The sequence below is a fragment of the Leopardus geoffroyi genome, chromosome B3 (assembly GCF_018350155.1).
Source record: "Leopardus geoffroyi isolate Oge1 chromosome B3, O.geoffroyi_Oge1_pat1.0, whole genome shotgun sequence".
In the NCBI taxonomy this organism is placed as follows: Eukaryota; Metazoa; Chordata; class Mammalia; order Carnivora; family Felidae; genus Leopardus; species Leopardus geoffroyi.
The window spans coordinates 38,612,436-38,628,749 of record NC_059337.1 but is presented as its reverse complement, the minus strand read 5'-3'; the positions used below and the strand labels follow the sequence as shown (position 1 = coordinate 38,628,749).

The window sequence follows — 16,314 nt, the reverse complement described above, 5'->3', positions numbered from 1 at the left end:
TTGTACCACTATCCCCACCATCCATTTCTAAAACGTTTTCATCTTCTCCATGCTCTTTTTTTAAGTTATTGTAGTAAAGTAAGCATAACATAAAATTTGCCATTTTAATCATTTTTAAGCGTTCAGCGCTGCGGCATTGAGTGTATTCTCATCGAGGTGTTCCCTATGCTTTTTAATAAAAGGCAAATGAAGACTAAGTTTTAAAATTCTGCACCCTGGGATTTTGAGGCCTTTGCTGGCTTCTGGCAGACAGATTACCCAGAGGAAGCTGTGTATCACCTTGGCCCAGTCCGGGGAGTCTGCCGAAGGAAGGTGCTGGGGAAGGAGCTGTGCAGTCTAGGCTGACCGTCACCAGGGATATTGACTAGAATTGCCTCGCCAGCCTTGCTGTTTCCAGAGCAGCTCATGGTGAAGTTAGTGGAGTGTAGATAAAAGCCTTAGAATTTCTGAATGTGAGACCAGGAGCCCATGGGCTAAGCGGAGGAGATAGATTTCTTTTTTAATTCTTTTTAATGTTTACTTATTTTTGAGAGAGACAGAGCGTGAGCAGAGGAGGGGCAGAGAGAGAGGGAGACACAGAATCCGAAGCAGGCTCCAGTCTCTGAGCTGTCCGCACAGAGCCCGACGAGGGCTCGAACTCACGAACCTGAGCCGAAGTCAGTCGCTTAACGGACTAAGCCACCCAGGTGTCCCAATAGATGTTTTTTTTTTTTAATTTTTTTTTAACGTTTATTTATTTTTGAGACAGAGAGAGACAGAGCATGAACGGGGGAGGGGCAGAGAGAGAGAGAGAGAGAGAGAGAGAGAAAGAGAGAGACAGAATTGGAAGCAGGCTCCAGGCTCTGAGCGGTCAGCACAGAGCCCGACGCGGGGCTCGAACTCACGGACCGCGAGATCATGACCTGAGCTGAAGTCGGACACTTAACCGACTGAGCCACCCAGGTGTCCCAATAGATGGTTTTTAATGTGACCTCCCTGGACTGGAGGAGACCTGGCTAAGTGATACTGTGAGGGGCCCCCTTTCTCTTTGGGCCTCAGTTTCCCTTCAAAAAGCAAAGGTCTAAACTAGATGGCTTGATGGTGCTTCCAGAGAGCTCCTTCTGCTCACCCCCCAAAATCTTATGTCCCAAGAGAGGCAGTTGGGGCGGACTTTCAGACTGGACCCGCTAAAAGGAGCGGGGACGGTCGCTAGTAACAGAACAATTATTTTGTTTGGTAACAGTGACAATAATTTTATTATTTACCGAGAGATATGCTATGTACTATGCACTTTGTATCATCTCATCCAGTCCTTATCCTTATTTTATAGATGAGGCTCAGAGAAGTTAAGTAAGTTGCCCAAGGTCACACAGCTAGTAAGAATCAGAGCTAGGATTCCCACCTTGATCTCTCTGGTTCCGGAGCTGGTGTTCCTACCCCTGGCCCTGCTGGTGGCACAACTTCTGAACTTGACTTCCCACAGATGCAGGCTTTCAAGGCAACTGCTGGGGCTCCAGGCCGAGCTCTGCCTCCAGCTGAGTGACCTCGGGCAAGGCACTCAAAGTCTCTGAGCCTGTTTCTTCATTTCTTAGAATGGACCTAAGAATAGTACCCACCTTACAGGTTAGGGAGATTGAAAAATAAGTTTATATTTGTGAAGCAGTTAGAACAGGGCCTGCTTGTTGTGACATTTAGCATTTGTTGGATGTTTAAAACGTTACGTTTGTCGCCAGCTTTTTGTGTGTGTGTGTGTGTCAGTTTTGTCCGAACCAGCAAATTGGAAATGTTTATTTTTCAGGCTTTCGCTATTTCTCATCATCAAGCAAGGAACAAAATGTAGCTTTAGGATTGCCTAGAAAACACACGTGCGAGCTCAACACTGCGTGTGTGCCCACAGCCCGATATACACTTTCCTTATTGTTTTAGCAAAAACACGTCTATGCATGATCTTCTGTAGAGGAGAGAAAACAAGGCTCTTCCATGGGTCGTTCAGTGTTGGCCAAGTTCCTTACATTGTCTCAAATGGGCAGGATTTGGGTGTTTTCTAAGTACGTGTGTAGGACGTGGACCCTTTGGAAATGGTGACCCCACCTCACTCCTTGTTTCCTTTCCTTCTCTACCCATGGAGCCGGGACCATTCCATTCCCGGCCCTAACAGCAGCTGTTTTGACTCGTTAAGAATCCTCTGCTTTGTGCTGCCCCAAACATAATGTCAGCTTACATCAAAAACCACATCAGATCCCCAGAAAGCCAAGCGACTCCGGGTCTGCCTTGGTGACAGGCCTTGGCTGGCTCCTAGGCTCTCCTCACTCTGGGGCTCTAGGGGGCTGAGGTCTGACCCCTGGGGCCACTTGGCCTCATCTGGGCCCAGAGTCCAGGATCTCTGCCATGTCCCAGCCATGCTAAAAAGTGTCCCTGCCATGGCTTGCAGGGAAGAAGAACCAGCTTGAGCCACACAGGGTTTTAAGTTGAGGACTTGTCAGCTCGCATGTTTGGAATCCCATTCTGTCTGAGCCTGGGCCTGGAGAGTCCCAGGGGTGCTCCGCTAGGGGAGGGCTGTGGCTGGCCTGGCTCCAGTCCGAGCAGGCAGTGTCAGTAGACATCTTCTGACAGTTTCTAGGCCTTGGGGGTGGGCTCCCAAGTGACCAGAAGAAGCCACAGGCCTTTGAAGTAAGGCTGCTCTTGAATTTGCCAAGTTGGGGAAGGAGGAGAGGCTTGGGATCCGAGGCCCACAGAGCCACCGAAGACCGTCTTTAAACATAGACATTTCGCCACCTTCGCCATCAAGCCTTACGCCAGAGGTGCTGCTGTTGAGGATGGAGGGCCAGCTTCGGGGAGATGTGAAAGCCTCTTGACAGAAGTTTGAATCTGCGTCCACCATCCTCCAATCTCTGTGAACTTGGGCGTTTCGCGTGTTTCCTCTGGGCTTTGGTTTTCTTATACGTGAAATGCAGACGGCATCCTCTACCACGTGGGGACCCAAACAGGAAGCGCGTAGTGTTGCGAGACAGGTCTCCATGGGACTCTCCGAGAACCGTGCGCGCAAAGGCACCGACGGCCTTTGTTCTAGATTATCTCCTCAAGGACGTACGTTAGGCAACAGCCTTACACGATGCCCCTTTGTGCAAAGGGCAGGCATGTTGACTGCCCACTGTAATAAAAGTTCAGGGTTCCCGAAGCTCGGGGTTCCTCCCCAGAAAGCACCCCACTGAGCTTGCGGGCGTCACCTTCTCTCTTTGCACAAGGAAACCAAGGCATGATGTGCCATGAGTAATAGCAGCCCGTAGTCTCTGACTCCGGAATCTTGGGTCCTCTGCCGGCATCCAGGAAATGGGGCAAGCCAACACGTTAGGTGGCGCAGAGGGTAAAATCTTAGATCCTCACGGTTCTTGACAGTGATGATGGGGGTGGGGGGTGCTGGAAGAGGAAAGATGGGGACTTCGCAAGACACTTCATGGGATTCTGAGACAAGTCCATGAAAATCGCGAGCAAATACGTTGACCAGACTGTATGGCCAAGTGGGCAATAAATGACCCTCTATTTTACTGCCTTTTGATGAGGAGGAATTGGGGGCGTTTGCAGGCTGAGCACTGGGAAGAGGTGCAGAGAGTGGCCCAGACCGTGCCCTGGATGCGGCCGACTCTTCTCTGGCTGGTGGGACCTCCTTACGAGTCACTGGCCAGTCTCACTTCCCCCCATGGGAACAGCCAGGGTGGTTGGGGGTGGGGGGTGGAGAGGAGCTGCTGTCTTTCAGATGGTGGTTCCGGATGGGCATTTCACACCGGGCGCAGGTGGGGGGACGTCCACGACGGCTGTGAGCAGAAACCACAGGGATTCTTAGAACTTTGGCTGGCTCACTTGGAGACAAGAGGGTGGGCACGTCACGCTGGCTAAGGGAACATGAGATTCGGCCCCTCCCGCGTTCCGTCGTGCCCACTGCAGATCCATTCAGACAACAACAAAAGGTCGTCCTGCTGCCTTAACGGGATTTTGACCTTGGGGAAATGGCCCCAAGACAAACGCCCAGAGGAAACCAAAGGTGAAGAATGGACTTGTATTAGGGCTCCGAGGCTGGGTTTGTCCAGGTGGGGTCCACTGTAGAACCTTGGTGCCAGCTCTGCAGAATGCAAAATGGGCACTGTCCCCCTGCCCAGTGGGCGGAAGTCAAGACGGTTCTCGAAGCTCCAGCCCTGACAGGCTGGTAGATTGAAGACACCCTCCGTGGGGTCACAAACTGTGGGAGCTACTGATGGAGCCCTGTGGGTCACTCCTGTAGATGCCTACGGTGAGGGCATGTTTTCTGCTGCCACTGACCCTGTGCCTGCCCTGTCCAGACTGCCCCCCACTGCTGCCTGGACCGATCATCCTACAACGTGTGGCTAGACTCCTACCCCCCGAGACCTGTACAAGTAAGGGACTCTTTTTTCCTTTCTTTTTTAACTTTTGACCGTTCTAGTATTTATTTTCGAGAGAGACAGAGTGCAAGCCGGGGAGGGTCAGAGAAAGAGGGAGACACAGAATCCGAAGCAGGCTCCAGGCTCCGAGCTGTCAGCACAGAGCCTGATGTGGGGCTCGAACTCACGAACCGTGAGATCACGATCTGAGCCGAAGTCAGACACTGAGCCACCCAGGCGCCCCGCTCTGTGTTTCTACGCCGCACACCAAGCCTGGAACGCTCGCCAAAAGCTGACCAGACTGTCTCAGGATGGGCACGGCTCCTGCCTGCTTGAGGCGGATTCCCCGCCTTGAACCTTTGACCCCGTCTTAGGGCTGTGGGTGGGCATCTCCTTACTGTTGACACTTGTCCAGGTTATGGTGGTGGTGTTCCAGTCTGATTGGTCAGCCAGTTCCAGCCACAACATGGTGGCCCTTGAAACCAATCGTGTCACATTTGCAGCTTTCTGGGCCCTTTACGGGGTGACAACAGTGTGCCTTCTACCCCAGCAGGCACGCCACAAAGTGCCGACAGACATGGTGCTCGATGACCTTTCCTGCTCCCTGCCATTCACAGGGACGGTCTTGGCGAGTCAAAGTTCCTAAGTCAATTTCCCTCACCTTCAAACTCCTGACTCAAGCGGTTTGGTCATTGATGGTGGCCGTCCCCAGAAGGGGACCATCTACTCAGCCGCCTCCTGGGGAATGAGAAGGGTAGGGAGTTACAGAGAGACCTTTTCTGAGAATTTGCCATTCGGCCCACGCCATTCTCGGGCATGCTATTTCTTACGCTCCCCGAGCGGCCACCTTAGTTAGCGCAGCCCGTGTTTGGTCGTCTGGCCAAAAGGGGATCTAAACTGAATTCTGGCTCAATTTTATAAAAATGCCCTGTCACTGTTGCACCGGGTCCTTCTGGGGCAAAGGTCTGGGCACAAATAGGGATGACTGGGAACAGGTGGAGTGAAAACACTGGAGTAGAGCTCACTGGCCGTGGAGGAAGACCAACAAGCCAGCACCTGGGAAGGGAGCACCTTAGACGTCAGGACCTTCCTCACAGGGGACGGAGCCCTGAGCAGGCCTCCCGCCCCCACCCCGGTGCCAGTGCATTCGGTTCACTGACTGCTGTGTTAGCCACACCCGGCCAGGCAGCTCTGACCGTGATCTGATAGACGTTTTCCTTAACCTTCCTCCCAAACCGAGAAGTTATGAGAAAACAGCGTAAGATGGTCCCAACTCCAGCTCCTCCAGGAGTCTGCCCCAGCCCACCCCTGTCACTCCGACATCCCGTGGGGCTGATGAGTGCCACCTGGCACCCGGTGTTGACGGACAGGACACATCACGCTGACTAGCCTTGGGAGGTCGTCTCTCTAAAAGCAAGGTAATTAGTTACGCAGCAGTAAGAAGCGAAGGCACCATAGCTTCTCGCGTTTCACGCTCACAGACATGGTTCGGCATCTGCGGGATGCTGCCTGCCTTGCGGATGAGAAGCAAAAGTGCAGAGAAGTCAAGCCATTGCCTAAGGTCACACAGCCAAGTGGTGGTTGTGACCAGGTCTGCGTGACCCTTATTCCCGTGCTTTCCAAGTTCCACCTCACTAGCTTTCCCTCATCTGAGGTGCCGGGGTTTTTTCCCCGTGCCTCACAGACCCTGGTCTGTAGAATTTCCTACCCCCCCTCGGCTTGTGTCCACGGACACCGTGGTCGGGAGGTTTAGCAAGCTGGGGAAGCATGTGGAGCAGGCAGTGGGCTCCCTACTACGGCCTCCCCATGGGGGGGGGGGCCGGTCTCAGTTTCTTCATCTGTGAAATGGGTCGAAGATCTGCTTCAGCAGACTGGTTGCAAAGAACAAATGAACTCAGGAGCAGGGCTCTGGGAAGTACTGATGTGAATATTGATGTGGTCTGAGACATGGCCCAGGAGGAGGGAATGAAGGGCTTGGTAGAAGGCCTGGGATGGGAAGAAAGCAGAAAGGGCCACTCAGACACAGGACCTGGGCCAGGGTTCCCTTATGAGCTGTTGTTTGTCATCTCTGATGCTACCTACCTTCCTGTGCCTGAAATCCTGGGCATTCCTCCTCTGGGGTAAGCGGTGCCTTTTCTAAACTCTCCCTTTACCACACTCATTCCCTGTACAGCAGTGGTATGGTGCTTACATAGCCCGAGCCCTTCCCACGTGTGGGCAACTTGCATACATTATCTAAGGGAATATTCCCACTGCACGCTCGCTAACCCTCTTTACAGGTCTATCTTCCCCATTGTACAGATCCGGGAAAAATGGGACTCAGAGAAGCTCAGTAATTTGTCTAAGGTCTCACGGAGACTGAGCCAGGGTTTGGACTGAGATCGCTCTTGATTCAGAGTCTGGTTGCCTTTGGGCTCCTTGGTTTTTTTATACTCTTGGCTTTCACCCCCAGAGAAGCCAAGCACTCTGAGACTGGGGCCTGGACGGAGGGGGGCCCAGAATCCTCCCCTGTGGGTGGGATTCCAAAGTGACTCGTGGCCAGGTGCCCACAGGCTGAACTTATCTTCAAGGAGAGGCTGGACGGGGCAGTCCCAGACCACAACAGCTCTGGGCACATCATAATCTTTCATCGCCACAGCTGTCTCATGATGGGTCCCTCCACAGGCTTCTAGAAGCTCCTTCTGTTCCCCTCTAGACAGCAGCCGGACCGATCTTCTTAGCATACAGCCCCGGCCAAGTCATTCCCCTACGTAAAGCTGTCTGTTGACTATCCACAAAAGTCCAGCTCCTTATGGGACATATAAGGCCCTCCTTGGTCTGCAGCCCCCCCATTCTCTCTAGCCTGAACCTGTTCCCTAAATCAGAATGTTCCCTAAATAAGTTGGACCGATTTGTGACTCCAAGCCTTTGCTTATGCTGTTCCCTCTTCCTGGATGCCCTTCACCCACGCCAGCACTTTAATTGTCAAACTCCTTTCTATTCATTTTAAGTAGTAATCCTTAGGAATATTTCGTGTTTTTATAGGAGTTACATGCACGTGGCATATACAAAATGGCATATAGTGAGAATTGTCTCCTCCCACCCAGGCCCCACCCACCCAGAGCCCTTTGGGTTACCTGTCTGTTGGGTGCCTTCTTACTCTTTAATATCTTCACCCCCTCCATGCTTCAGCTCACCTGTCCTTTCCTCTGAGACCCATCTTCTACCAGCTATCCTCTCACCCAGCCCAGGTAAACCGTGACAGCTGAGTCTCACACAGCACCCAGACGTCCCTCCCATTCAAGCCTTTCGCACATTTTATGGCGCTTGTCTATTGACTGGCTGTCTTGGGAGCTGCTTGAGGGTGGCAACTGTGTTGTGTCAGTTTCTGTGTCCCCAGTGGGAGGCAGAGGGCCCTGGTGCATGGGGAGTATAAGCCGAAGGTATTTCACAAGCGTGTGTCTTCAGGGGGTGATGGTACAATGCCTGAGGCTGCTGCCCTTCACAGGGTCCCCCAGAAAGGAAGGTTGGCTCAAAAAAAATGGTGCTGGGGAAACAGGAAATGGTGGGGGGTGGGGGCAGACTTCTTCACCTTGCACTATGGAGCAGAACAAATTCCAGACGGATGAGACCATAAAATGTGAAAACAATGAAACCATGAAACGACTAGAATAAAATGTGCATGATTTTGATCTCTGGACGGGATGGGCCTCTCTAAGCACAGCAGTAAAGAAGAAATTATCATGGAAAAGATGTATATATCCGCCAAACTTGAACTGGGAACTTCTGTACATCCAAACATATCATAAATAGAATGAAAATAAAAATGCATACGTAAAGAGCACTTGCAAATCAAAAAGAAAAAAAACTTAAAAACCTCAATAGAAAAAACAATTAGGCAGTGGACCTGAAAAGAAAACTAACAAGAGGGGAAAGTGTAAGTGACTAAGTTTATGTTTGTTTAAAAGTAAGTTACTAAGGGGGTGCCTGGCTGGCTCATTTGGTAGAGCATCTGACTTTTGATCTCAGGGTTGTGAGTTCAAGCCCCACACTGGGGGTGGAACCTACTTAAAAAAATATTTAAAAGTAGGTAACTAAGGGGGCACCTGGGTGGCTCAGTCGGTTAAGCGTCCAACTCTTGATTTCAGCTCAGGTCATGACCTTGGGGTTCATGAGTTTGAACCCCACTCAGGATTTTCTCTCTCCCTCTCTCTCTGCCCCTCCCCCTCCCTCAAAATAAATAAACTTCTTTTTTTTTTTAGTATGAATATGTGTGACCTCATTAGGAAACAAAAGATTCAGTTGAAATAGGGAGATGGTATTTTTTACTTACCACTTTACCCCAACTATTTATATATAATACATAACGCTCGGTGGGGCTGAGATAAAGTGAGATGGGCAAGACCACTGTTCTTCTGTGCAGATGACACTCTAAACAGGGCGGCGTTCAGGAAATCAGTTTCTCAATATGGATCAAAAGCCTTAAAAATGTTTATGCCCTTTGTTCCAGCAATTCTGCCTCTGGGGATCTTTCCTGAGAAATATTCTTTTTTTTTATGTAACAGCAAGAACTCTAAAACAGTCTAAATATCCGATAACATGGAATTACAGAAATGATGGCACATCTGTGTGACAAAATATTATGGAGCCTTTAAAATCCACGCTTAATGGGGCGCCTGGGTGACTCAGTTAAGCGTCCGACTTTGGCTCTGTCATGATCTCACGGTTCATGGGTTCGAACCCCACGTCGGGCTCTATGCTAACAGCTCAGAGCCTGGAACCTGCTTTGGATTCTGTGTCTCCTACTCTCTCTGCCCCTCCCCCGCTTGCAGTCTCTCTCTCTCTCTCTCTCTCTCTCTCTCTCTCTCAAAAAAAAAAAAAAAAAAAAAAAAACATTAAAAATAAATAAATAAATAAATAATAAAATCCATGCTTAACTGCTAATGGCAATTGCACCCGGGAGGATGGGAGGGGAGGTCAGGGTACAACTGAAGTTTGTTTTCCTTCCACTTTCTATTTTTCTGGACTGTTTACCTTACCATAAGTGTGCGTTATTTTTATAAAGGAAAAGATCATGTTTGAGAATATTAATTTTTTTTTTAAAGTTTATTTGTTTTTGAGAGAGAGAGAGAGAGTGCTTGAGTGTGGAGAAGGGGCAGAGAGAGAAGGAGAGAGAGAATCCCAAGCAGGCTCCGTGCTGTCAGCACAGAGCCCAATACGGGGCTCGAACTCACAAACTGTGAGATCATGACCTGAGCTGAAACCGAGAGTCGGACGCTTCACTGACTGAGCCTCCCAGGCGGCCCTAGAATATGTTTAGTTATTTGGGGAAGTTTTCATGTGATGAGGCCAAATGGAAAAAAAAGCAGGTACTAACCCTACATATAGCTACTATGATTCTTCATTTACTTATATACATGGATAGAGCAGAGAGCACTGAATTCAGTCCCTGGCACGTACAAAGCACTGAATGTCTGCACCCATATTGCTGTTATGATATTGATGCAGATATAGATAAGCTATAACTCTGACCACTTCCGGGTTGTGTCGTTAGGGGTGATTTTCACATCCTGTTTTATACTTGCCCGTAGTTTTCAAATTTTCTACAATGAGTGTGTGTTAGCTTTATTATGTCACATTCAACTTTGTTATAAATCATACAATCACACAAACAGATTCTCCACAGTAAATGTTGAACCAAAAGGGATTCGGGACTGAGTCTAAATTAAACATTTCTAGCTGCCAGTGTTTGGCTTAATTGAAATTGGACTGTGTGAAACGACGGTAAGTGGTCCCTCCCATGTGCGTCGTCTAATGGCGTGCTTCCACACATGACTGCCTCCCTTGGCCCTTGTGCACCCTGCAAGGCACTGAGATTAAGGGAACTCAACAAAATACAATGGGAAAAAAACGTACACACACACACACACACACACACACACTGGCTGGACCTTGAGCAAAGTCACGGTCCTGCAGGATTCCAATCCTTTCTACGCCCCATCCCAGGGCACAGCGTGGCTCCCTAACTGGGCTTCCTGGCCTCCCCGTGGCCCAGGAGGCAGCAGTGGGAGTTGGCAAGGCAGGAGGGGAGGAGAGGAGAATGGCCACTGTGCACAGGGGGTGATGGGGTGCATCTCCCCCTCGTTTGGCTCTCAGAGAAGACCCCACCCTGCCTGATGAGGCCCCTGCCCTTCCAGGTGCCCCACAGACCCGCCTGTGTCCAGCCCAGTAGTGGGTTTGGCAGACAGGTGACCTTTTCTAGAAAGAACAGAAGATCATGCCCTGCGGATGCTTCTAGGGTAACTGCTTTCCATTCTTTCCATCTTTGGATTCGTATGTGATTTGTTTTGGGGTTCTTGGGATACAGAGAATTCTCTGAGCCTCAGCACAGAAACTCCAGTTCACAGACAGACTAAGAAATCCTTGGAGGCCAGAGGAGAATAGCACTACGCTAGACAGATTGGTCGTATCCGCTGGCGGTCAGGCCGTGGAATAGAGTTTAGAAAGAGAATGATAATGATGATAATAAATAATAAAACAACTATCGTTTATTGAGCACTTATTATACATGCCATCTATTATCTCATTACATTATCCCATCATCCTTATGGAGTAGGTAGTGTTCTGCCCATTTTTTAGGTGGTGAGACTAAGGCTCAGGTGAAATAACCTGTCCAGATTCCCGCAAAGCAACTGGCAGAGCTGGGATTCAAATCCAGATGGTTCTCTCTCCCAAACTGATGTCCAGAACGTACCTGGCATATGGCATTCTCAGTGCGAGTTGTTCGAAACAGATGGATTTAATGAGCATCTACTGAGTGCCAAGCCCTGGCTTAAATGCTCTTGCGTGGTATCTCACTCCCTCTCCAGAACAGCCTCTGCGGGGTATGTGTACTTACTGTCATTTTACAAATGGGAAAACTGGGACTCAGAGGTTTGCCCAACATTACTCTGAGCCAAATAAAGGCCTTTTAATGGCAGCTTCATGGGGAGAATGAGTCAGGAGCAACCGGGTCCCAGGATCGGAGCCACCAGAGCAGGGCAAGATGGGGGGATGGGCGGGGCTGCTGGTGGGGCACCGTCTCCACCTACAGGAGGCAGCAGAAGGTCCAGGGGCAACTATGGCTTTGGATGAGCCACTGCCCCCGGTCACGACTGCCTACCGTATAGTGTTGTCGTGAGGGTTAAGTGAGGAAATGCACAGGACATGCTTAGGGTGATTACCAGCTTCACAGGAGACACCTGACAAATGTGAGGTCCCGCTACTCCTACCCACCTTCCCTCCCCTACTGGTCTCTGTCAGTTGGTCGACGCTCCTGACGGGCTGTAAGACAGCCAGCCAAGCCGCTCCCTGGCTATTTGACCTTGTGCGGCTCACGGGCCCTCTCTGGGCCCGGGCTGGGGTCAGGGGGTGCTGACTGGACTCTCTCTGGGAGCCTCACCATATCTGAGTGAGCCCCCCCTCCCACCCCCAGCCTGTACTTGCCTTCATGCTGAGCCTGGCGACAGCCGGCCTTCACACAGAGGCTCTGGGGGCGAAGGCAGCCGCCCACTATCCCAGGGACTGCCCCTGAAGGCTTTTCCAGAGGGACACCCCCCAAACACATTCCAGGTGACATACCATTTTGCTTTCTCCCACAGCCCCTGGCAGGGGCCCGCCCACTCCGGCAGGGGACAGGAAAGTGACTCAGCTCCCCAGCCCCCTCCTCAGACTCACACACTCACAGCCTTGCTTTGGAAAAAGAGTGGTTTTCATTTCTTTCCTTTTTTTTTTTTTTTTTTTTTTTCCTTCAAGCACTCTTACTTGTCTCTTTCTCCCACGGGCCTCCCCGGTCTGGGCCAGGAGTCTGTGGCCAACCCTTCTCCATCCTCTCCTGGTGGAGGGTCCCGCCATCAGGGAGGGCGGTGTGGCCCTACTGTGCGTGGTGGGAAAGAGGGGGACTCTGGAGGCCCCAGCTGGCCTCCTATTATATTGGCTTCTATTAAATTGAAACACATAGCACATCTATTACACAATAAACCACAGCTATTTCATGGATCAAATTAAGTTTTATTTGGGCAAATTACAACCTTTCCTACAGTCGTGCCTTTGTGAGGCCATTCCTTTTTAATAAAAGCAAGCATTTCTGGGGCTGGCCCTGCTGGACCAAAGCTCCGTGGTGGGTTAGGGGCTCAGGCCAGGGCTGGCAAGAGGGTGGGAGTGTGTGTGTGTGTGTGTGTGTGTGTGTGAGACTCTGTGTGTGTGTGTGTGTGTGTGTGTGTGTGTGTAGGAGAGAAAGAGAGGGAGCGAGAGAGAGAGAGAGAGAGAGATGGGAATTCTTGGGTCCCCTCTGGGGAATGGATTTGTCCATCTTTTCCCCTGCCTCCCCATCCTGAAGTTTCCATGGAAGTCTGCAATGAAGTTCTCATTTAACAAGAAAAAGGCGGCAGCAGCAGGGAAGCATTTCCCGGAATCCAGGAGGAAGCATGAGTCACTGGCCTGCTAAGTGAGCCCTGCGTGGCCACTACGGCACCAGCCCAGGAGGCCTGGAGCACAGGGCCAGCCTCCAGGACTGCGCCAGGCTGCCCGCATAGACATGCCCACTGCCCAGGCTGACGCAGGCTCCGGGAATGCAAACAAAGGTGGGTGAAGGGGCCTTCTGAGGGCTGTGGCGCTGGGCCAGACGAGAGGGGGCAGGCTTGGAGGAGAGGCCTGCGGAGGGGCCTCCGGTCTCAGAAGAGCCCCTCGCTGGTGTCCCTGGAGCTCCTACCTCCTGGTGTGACCCGGCCTAGCCCTGCCAGCTCTGGCTTCCAGGCTCCTCCTCATCGGGCAGGGGCAGGCATTCCCCCAGAGCAGTTCCCCCCAGTTCTCGACATCGGCCCCTGGAGCGACAGCATCAGCATCACCTGGGAACCGGTCATAAATGCAGATTCTCAGGTCCCCCCTGAGACCTACTAAATCAGAAGTTCCGGGGGTAGGGTCCAGAGACCCGTGTTTTAACAAACCCCACGGGCGATTCTGACGCACAGTCAAGTTTGTGGGCTACTGTGCTTAATGATCTGTAAGTGACCTTCAGACCCACCTCTGCTGGTTATTCGTTCGAAAAAATTAGAGGCTGCTCAAGTGGTGCTTATTCGGTGCCAGTTACCCGGCTGCCTTCTTTACACTGCCAACACATTCGATTCCCCCCGCCAACTCCGTGAGGGCAGGCTCTGTGATCATGTCTCCATTCTACAGGTGACATAAGTGCTGCTTTGGAGCCAGAAGCCAGCGTTCTGGGATCTAGAGGTGATGGAAGGTGCTGGGCCCAACGTGCACGCTTGGCCCGTGCTGGGTAACTGGTTTATGTGGCTGACCCTTCCCCGGGTAGCTGGGTAGCTTTTCTGGAGTGCGCTTCAGAGGCTGCCCTGCCACCTAGGAAGTGGCATGGGGAGAACTCTCATTCCAGAGCCAGCGATACAGAAGGAACCAGGCAGGTGGAGTGAGAGAAGCAAGAAGCGACAGAAGGAAGCTGGGCTGGAGACATGTGGGGCTTCTAGAATCTTGTTTGTCCAAGGGTGGTCCTTAGACCAGCAGCGGCAACATCCCCCAGGAGGCTGTTAGGCATTCGGAATCTTGAGCCCCACCCCAAACCTACTAAATCCGAAGCTACATTTTTTTTTTTTCTTTTTTTTTTTTTTTAATTTTTTTTTTTTTCAACGTTTATTTATTTTGGGGACAGAGAGAGACAGAGCATGAACGGGGGAGGGGCAGAGAGAGAGGGAGACACAGAATCGGAAACAGGCTCCAGGCTCTGAGCCATCAGCCCAGAGCCCGACGCGGGGCTCGAACTCCCGGACCGCGAGATCGTGACCTGGCTGAAGTCGGCCGCTTAACCGACTGCGCCACCCAGGCGCCCCCCGAAGCTACATTTTAACAAGATCCTTGAGGGGGTTCCTGTGCTTATTCAAGCTTGAGAAGCAGCAGAAGCACGAGGAAAGCCCTGGGTGGGGCACAGGGGCACATCCCCAAGCCCCTTCCTGTCTCACAGGGTTGGCCCAGCTCCCTCGGGGCTCCCAATCCCCCATTAGCACTAACATCCCCTCAGTGAACCCTGGAGCCCGAAGGCCCTGGAGGAAGACTTGAGTCCTTAAACTACACAACTAAACCCAGTGTAGTGCGAGGGACTCGACCTCTGCCTAGCGTCCTCCTCCCAAGGTCAGGGATCTTTACTTCCTCTACCCTCTCTTCCCGGGTTCAAGCCCAGGCTCTGCCATTTACTGGCTATGATTCTTGCTGTGATTCTCGGTACTTCTATCGGTACCGGTAAAATGAGAATGCCGGTATTTCCTAGATCATACATTTTGCGTGTGTGTAGATCAAATCAGCGGATCCACATCAAGTACTTAGAGTAGTGCTTGGCATGTAACTCTATTAGCACTGTTACTTGCTTTCAGACTTCCTTCGTTCCATCCTCTGGGTAGCCCTCGGGCTGGGCGGGGGATGGCGGAAAGGCGGTGCCGACCGGGGAACACTCAGCGCCAAGGCAGGGCTACCGGATTGGATTCCGGAGGTGACAGGGGCTCCTGGGGGGAAAGAAGGAAATGTGTTTGTGGGATACCTGTGATATGCCAGGCTCAGTGCCAAGCACTTCCGTCGTCTCCGCAGTTGGAAAGTACTGTTCCTTTCGAAGCTTACAAAGGATTGAAGCCGGAGAAGGCCAGCCGGTGAAAGGCGGAGCTTGTGCTTGGTGGGCCTGCCTGGCTAGCCTGACCTCAGTCTCACCCCCATTTCACACGACCCCTTGCTTCTACCTCTAGTATAGCCTGGTCTGGCCCCTGGAGGAGATAGAGGGATTCAGAAGGCTAGAGCCGGCAGAGGAATGGGGAGGCTGATGGGCCCTTGGGACATGGTTCATGGCTCTTTCCCTAGGGCCTCAGTTTCCCCAGGGTGGTGCCTCCTCCTTGCAGGGAGCAGGGCAGGTTTGCTGAGTGGACCGGTAGTGGGTTGAGCTGCTCCCGGATCTACTCTGCCAACATAGCCTGTCCCTCTGTCCCACGATGGGAGGGCGGGCCTTTGGCAGATGTGTTAAAATGTCAGCCAACGGGGTGACTTCTGGTTTCAGCTCGGATGCGTGAAGAGCTGGGAACTTGCCACTCCCATCCTCACAACAAGAGAAAGCTGAACAAGCTAAAAGTCAACACCTTTTATTTATTTATTTTTTAAAGTTTATTTTTAAGAGAGAGAGGAAGCGTGAGGGGGGGGGAGGGCAGAGAGAGAGGGAAAGAGAGAGAACCCCAAGCGGGCTCTGCACTGTCAGTGCAGAGCCCGACGCGGGGCTCAAACGCATGGACTGTGAGGTCATGACCTGGACCGAAGTCGGACGCTTGACGCCACCCAGGTGCCCCAAAGTCCACAACTTTTAGGTCCAGCAGAGAAGGAGGGCCAATGGGCAAACTGCCAACCTGAAACCTGGAGAGAAGGGGGAATATGCAGAAACACAACCACGATCAGCTCATCGGGGGCAGAAGCCACCAGAACCAGTAACTCTTAGGATTACTTAAATGGTAATTTCTATACCCTCCCACCGCCCCCCGCCACCCCGCGCCGTGGTAGTCCTAAAAACACATTTTTAAGGTGTGATTGACATACAGTAGGCTGTAGATATTTAGCGTATACGACTTGACGAGTGTGTACGTAAGCGTGCATCTGTGAAACCATCAGCATCGACTACGCCATGAACATCCCCGTTATCTCCAAAGGTTTTCTCCTGTTCTCTTTATTAATGCATTATTATTATTGTGTTGTTGCTATTAGATGGTGATTGTGAGGACCTGATGGAAGCTGGGTGTGGACTGGATTGCAAGTTACAAACTTGCTCCCCTCCTAGGGACGCCCGGACTTTTATGGGCTTCACCCCCAGGAGCCCTACCCAGTTCATACGATGAAGATCAGAGAAAAACCCCTTATGTTTGGAGCAGAAAAAATAAACACTTTGCAATAT

At 51.5% G+C, this 16,314-nt stretch overlaps 1 long non-coding RNA gene across 1 annotated transcript; it reads left to right on the top strand.

Annotated features, from left to right (window-relative positions):
* Positions 1-12,115: 12,115 nt before the first annotated feature.
* Positions 12,116-16,314, top strand: LOC123582844. Its single transcript, XR_006704611.1, has 4 exons — positions 12,116-12,973; positions 13,569-13,665; positions 15,737-15,877; positions 16,128-16,314. It is a non-coding gene; the product is annotated as an uncharacterized LOC123582844 (long non-coding RNA).